The sequence below is a fragment of the Humulus lupulus genome, chromosome 7 (assembly GCF_963169125.1).
Source record: "Humulus lupulus chromosome 7, drHumLupu1.1, whole genome shotgun sequence".
NCBI lineage: Eukaryota > Viridiplantae > Streptophyta > Magnoliopsida > Rosales > Cannabaceae > Humulus > Humulus lupulus.
The window spans coordinates 195,639,063-195,646,106 of NC_084799.1; positions in this window are offsets into that span (position 1 = coordinate 195,639,063).

Sequence of the window (7,044 nt, forward strand, 5' to 3'; positions counted from 1 at the left end):
AATAATATAATTCACATTAACATGCATATATTCATTTTATAACATATTAAATCAATTATGGCCCTCTCGGCCTCCTAATCAAGGTCCTAAACCTTATTAGGAAATTTGGGGCATTACAAAACCCAGCCATGAAAGCACTATAACTCAGCCATTAAATCTTAGATTAGAGCTTACCTCAGCTGCATAACCGCTTCTCTAAGGAGAATCCAAGTCAATTCCCAAGCTTTTCCACCTTAATTCTGCCCTTAACATCAAAATCACAATCACCTCATTACTCAACCAAAAGTTCAAAGTTTCTAACTTCAAAACACAGTTTAATTCTTACCTTAGCCTTGATTAAATGTTCCCTGGATAATCCTTGAGCTAGGCTCTAATTTCCCCTCTGAATTCCTCTGAACTTCCAGCACAAATTCCAGCAATTTTCTCCAAAATACTCAGTGCTTTTCCTTGAGAGTGGAGAGAGAGAAAATGGCTGAGAAAAGAGTCGGTCTAATTTTCTGTTCTACTATTTTCTAAAATCTTCTTAAGTCTATCCTTAAGCAGTCAAGTTAATCCCAAGGCTCGGGGTACCAGAAACGTCCCCAAGGGAAAAATGGTAAAATTCCCCAATATTCCCACCTAGACTTCCTAACCTCGAATATATCTCCAATTATTTATTTTCATAACCCGGTAATCTAAATAACCACCCGATACCTGAAATACCCCTTGACTTGTCCAAAGTCAAGAATTAAACCTCGTTGTGACTTTCCTGCTATCTAGCTCCCCAGGATCACCTCAAGTCGCCTGCTGCAGATTTACCCACATAATAATGTGGTTCTCACAAGTATAACATTTAATCACATTTATATTCATATAATCATGCAAGCATGCTTATCATATAATCATGCAAGCATGCTTATCATATAATCATGCATTAAATCAATAAATTCACACATAAGCCAATTATGCCCTCCTGGCACACTAATCAAGGCCCTTAAGCCACATTAGTGATTTTGGGTCATTACAACTATCCCCTTCTACTGAGAATTGCGTCCTCGAAATTTACCTGAATAGCTCGGGATATTGATCCTGCATTGTTGTCTCTAACTCCTAGGTCGCTTCCTCGACCCTGCTATTTCTCCACAACACCTTAACTAATGGGATCGTCTTATTCCGTAAGACTTTATCCTTCCGATCCAAAATCTGAACCGGTCGCTCTTCATAGGACAAATCTGTCTGTAGCTCTAAGTCCTCATACTTTAGCACATGTGTTGTATCAGAAACATACTTCCGCAACATGGAGACATGGAATACATCATGAACTCCTGACAGCGACGGTGGCAAGGCCAACCTATAAGCCACATGTCCAATCCTTTCTAGATTCTCGAAAGGTCCAACAAACCGAGGGCTCAGCTTGCCCTTTACCTCAAATCTCCTCACACCTCTCAATGGTGAAACTCGCAGAAACACGTGGTCCTCAACCTGGAACTCCACGTTTCTACGCTTAAGATCAGCGTAGCTTTTCTGTCTACTCTGCGAAGCAAGCATTCTGGCTCGAATCTTCTCGATAGCCTCATTAGTCTTCTGAACCATATCTGGCCCTAAGTACCTCCTCTCACCCAACTCATCCCAATGTATGGGTGACCTACACTTTCTCCCATATAACATCTCATAAGGGGCCACCCTAATCGTGGACTGATAACTGTTGTTATACGAGAATTCAATCAACGGTAAGTACTTACTCCAAGACCCCTCAAAATCAATCACACATGCCCTAAGCATGTCCTCCAACACCTGAATCGGCCTCTCAGACTGTTCATCAGTCTGAGGATGAAAAGTTGTGCTAAACTTCAACTGAGTCCCCATAGCTCTCTGCAGAGCTCCCCAAAACTTGGAGGTAAAGATAGGGTCTCGATCAGACACAATAGACTTTGGAACCCCATGGAGACGAACTATCTCCCTCACATACAACTCTGCATGCTGTTCCACTGTATAAGTCGACCTCACTGGTAGAAAATGGGTTGACTTGGTGTATCTGTCTACTATCACCGACACCGAGTCACAAAGTCCCACTGTTCTAGGTAATCCTCCCACAAAATCCATGGTGATGTCCTCCCACTTCCATTCTGGGATACCCAAAGGCTGGAGCAATCCCGCTGGTCGCTGATGCTCAGCCTTTACCTGCTGACATGTCAAACATCTAGACACATACTCTACCACATCCTTCTTCATCCCAGGCCACCAATATAATGTCCGTAGATCTTGATACATCTTTGTGGTACCCGGATGAGGCGAGTATGGCGTAGTGTGACTTATCCAGTATCTCTCGTCTGACCCCCTCATTTGTCGGAACACAAATCCGTCCTTGATATCGAAGCAAACCTGTCTCAGAAACAAAATAATCCTTAGTTGTCCCCGCTAAGACATGATGTCTAACCTCCTGCAACTGCGCATCCACTAATTGACCCTCCTTGACCCGCTCTAACAGGGTCGACTGCAGGGTAATATTAGCTAACTGGCCTACCACTAGTTCTATCTTTGCCCTGGCCATCTCATCAGCTAACTCCCTTGAGATCTGAGTAAAACTATACAATTGTCCTGGGCCCCTCCTACTCAATGCATCTGCCACCACATTGGCCTTCCCAGGGTGATAAAGAATATCACAGTCATAATCCTTAACCAGCTCAAACCAACGCCTCTGCCTCATGTTAAAATCCTTCTAAGTAAAGAAATACTTCAAACTCTTATGGTCAGTGTACATCTCGCACTTCTCCCCATACAGATAATGATGCCACACCTTCAGTGTGAATACCACTGCTGCTAATTCCAAATCATGAGTCGGATACTGCTGCTCATACTCCTTTAGCTGCCGAGATGCATAGGCTATAACTTTCTCATTCTGCATCAGCATGCAGCCTAAACCCATCCTCGATGCATCACAATAGACCACAAACTTTCCTTCCTCCGAAGGGAGACTCAACACAGGTGCAGAAATAAGTCGTCACTTCAACTCTTGGAAATTGTTCTCACACTTCTTTGACCAAACAAACTTCTGATTCTTTCTTGTCAACTTTGTCATCGGTGAAGAAATCTTTGAGAACCCCTCTACGAACCATCTACAATAACCGCCCAATCCAAGGAAACTTCGCACCTCCGAGGCGTTCCTTGGCCTCGGCCAATCCCTTACTGCTTCTACTTTGGACGAATCCACCTTAATCCCTTCTTCACCAACTATATGCCCAAGAAAAGTCACCTCTGGCAACCAAAACTCACACTTCTTAAACTTAGCATACAACTGATGCTCCCTTAACCTCTGTAAAACCTGTCGGAGAAGCTGCTCATGCTCTGCCTCTGAACTGGAGTAAACCAAGATGTCGTCGATGAAAACAATGACGAACTGATCCAAGAAGTCCTTGAACACCCTGTTCATCAGATCCATAAAAGTTGCCGAGGCATTAGTCAAACCAAAAGACATGACCAAGAACTCATAATGCCCATACCATGTCTGAAAGGCCGTCTTTGGTATATCCTCATCTTTGATCCTCAGCTGGTGATAACCAGATCGAAGATCAATCTTTGAGAACACCGTCTTTCCCTGCAGCTGATCGAACAAGTCATCAATCCTTGGTAGAGGGTACTTATTCCTAATAGTCAACTTGTTCCTCTATAGTCTATACACATCCTCAAAGTCCCATCCTTCTTCTTAACAAACAACACTGGAGCGCCCCATGGAGAATAACTAGGCCTGATGAATCCCAAATCAAGAAGTTCTTGCAACTGTATCTTCAACTCTTTCAGTTCTGCTGATGCCATCCTGTACGGTGTCCTAGATACTGGTTCTGTCCCTGGTGCTAACTCAATCTCAAACTGAATCTCCCTGCACAGCGGCAACCCTGGTAGATCCTCAGGAAATACATCTAAGAATTCACACACCAATCTAGTCTCTCCCGGCCCTACCGACATAACCCTGGTAGTATCCACCACACTAGCCAAAAAACCTATACATCCACCTTGTAACAAGTCTCTGGCTCTCAATGCTAAAATCATGGGTATGCGGGGTCCATATACCGCACCCACAAAAACAAAAGGGTCCTCGCCCTCAGGCTCAAAAGTAACCATCTTCTTCCTGCAGTCAATGGTAGCCCCATATCTGGCTAACTAGTCCATCCCCAAAATCATATCAAAATCCTCCATATCTAACTCAATCAGATCCACCGAAAGTTCCCTACTATCAACCATCACTGGAAATGCCCTAATTCATCTCCTAGAAACTACTAGTTCCCTGGTAAGCAATAAAGTCCCAAACCCTGCAGTCTGATACTTACTAGGTCTACACAATCTATCAATCACTCTACTAGAAACAAAAGAATGTGTAGCACCAGAATCAATCAATACTGTAGATGGAGTGCAAGCACTAGAAAGCTGACCTATCACTACCAAGGGACTAGCCTCAACCTCTGCCTGAGTCAAGGTGAATACTCAAGCTGGAGTCAAGCTATCCACCTTCCCTGCCTCACCTTTCTTCGCTGTTGGGCAATCTTTCCTGAGATGCCCTACTGCTCCACACACAAAGCATGCCTTGGCCCGACACTAGCCCAGATGGCGTCTTCTACACCTCGGACACTCCGGATAGGTCCGCCATGCCTCGCCGCCACCCTGACCACCCCGACCCCTCCTATCAGGATTAGCAGCGGTCGAAGTGTCAGGAGCCTTTCTCTTGAAGTCACTGGAGCCTCCGCCCCTACCTGCCCCTGAATAAGGAGGCACCACTCTGCGGCCCTCACGCCTCACTGCACTTTCCCTCCAAATCTTGTTCTCCGCTTCCTCAGCGGTAAGAGCCTTCTCAACGGCCTGGGCATAAGTTGTTCCTCCAGGTACCGTTGTGATCCTGACATCCCAGGCCATCATAGCATTAAGCCCCATGATAAATCGATCTTGCCTAGTAGCATCAGTAGGCATAAGATCTGGTGCAAACTTCGCAAGCCTATAAAATTTTAGGGCATATTTAGTAACAGTCATATTGCCATGCACCAGACTCACGAACTCATTGACCTTTGCTGCCCTGACGGCAACATTGTAGTACTTCTTACTGAACAAGTCTCTAAAACCTTCCCAACTCAAAGTAGTAACATCTCTGGTCTGCAATGCCACTTCCCACTAGATGCGGGCATCCTCCCTCAACATATAAGTGGCACAGGCCACTCTATCATGCCCCTATATCCTCATGAAATCCAGAATTGTAGTAATCATAGTTAGCCATTGCTCGGCTTTCAATGGATCCGATCCACCCTCAAAGATTGGGCGTTGTTGCTTCCTGAACCGCTCATACAATGGCTCCCATTTGTTTCCAACCTCCCCTGACTGCACAACTGGTACCACTGCAGGTGGTACAATAGGGGCAACACTCCCTGATGGAGCCTGTTGTCGTAGAATATGGATCTACTCATCCTGACTCTGTAATCGAGCCTGCATATCTGCCATTAACTGCTGCCAGTTCTCAGGGACTGGCGGAGGAATCTGGCCCTGGTCATCACCCCAAGTCCCAGACCTAGTGCCGGCTAGTCGCGTAGATTTTCTTGGACGCATAGCTGTCTAAGTCAATCTGCAAATAACGACTCGGCAGTCAGACCATGATGACAGGGTAAAAACTTCTCCAAGATCCACCAATAGAACAAAACCAATCACAAACAATCAACATATAAGCATCCATCCTCATGCACTGGCTACTAATAAGCACGCCTCCAATCTCATTACACAATAGCTATGTACCAAGCATTTATCCATACACGATATGCAGTTAATCTTCCAAATATTCATATACATGCACGACTATGCTAATAAACATGCCTCAATATTCTCACACAACAATCAAGGGCCAGGCCCTATCAGTATCTCATGCTTCCTATTAACCTAGTAAATAACAGCATTCATATTCATTCAAGCATATAAGCAAATAAACACATATACACATTACCAAACCCTCATTAAGCATGTCTCTAGCAGCGAATGTACATGTCCAGCCTGTCTTCAGGAACCCTTAAACCTAGGACGCTCTGATACCAATTTAACGCCCTAGATAGCCAAGACCGCTACACTGTGTACTTATAAATGTGCAAGACTTGCTAATCAAGTCATTAATTTAAAAGCATGTCACTAAACAAGTATGAGCTAGGGTTAAAAATGTTTTGGTCTCAAAAGTTTCATTTTATATAATTAAGTGGTTATATACATGGGATCCCAAAAGTAACAGAGTTTAAAAGTCAAATTACAGACTCCCAAAAATATAGACAACTGTCAGCCATACTAAGGCAAAATGAACAATTTCTGGGTCTCGCGTCCCTGCCTAAACCTTAACCGTGGCGGCTGAGCAGCTGGCCATGTACATTCTGCTCGCAGAGCTCTCCAAATCAAGGTTGATCAAGCTTGCCCTTGCCTTTACTTGCACCACATAGCACCCGTGAGCCAAGGCCCAGCAAGAAAACATGATGTGCAACACAAACAATAACAACAGATAGTAAATTCACTAAGCATGAATTCTCATCAAATAATCCACATTAATCATTCAGCATATATTCAGAATCATGGATGCAATCAATCACTTATAACATTCATACCACATAATAATCAGGGCCGACAACTTAGGTCGCACCCTCTATTTACCCCACTAACTTCGGCCCACTTAAACGGAAGCTCAGTGCATATTAAGCTGTCCTCGGCTACCAGTGGCCAAGCCGCGCCCTGTGCGCTAATGCAACCCTTGGCACCCTTAGGCTGTTGGTTCACTAATTAGCTTGCATGGAATAATACCATCCTTTCAAGGATACACAATAGGGAACCCTTAGTCCTATTACAGATATTCAACCTGGTGCAATTTTCTTACCTTTAATCTTTGCGGTTACTGATTATGAGCAACACTCCTCAAGCACGATCTATTCCCGAGCCTTAGCTTTAATCACCTAGTCACAACCAAGGTGAAGGATACCATCAACAAACTTAAATGAGCTTCTAGACAAAGTTCTAATCTCCGGAACATTGAACTTCACCAAACATGGTAAAAGATTCCAT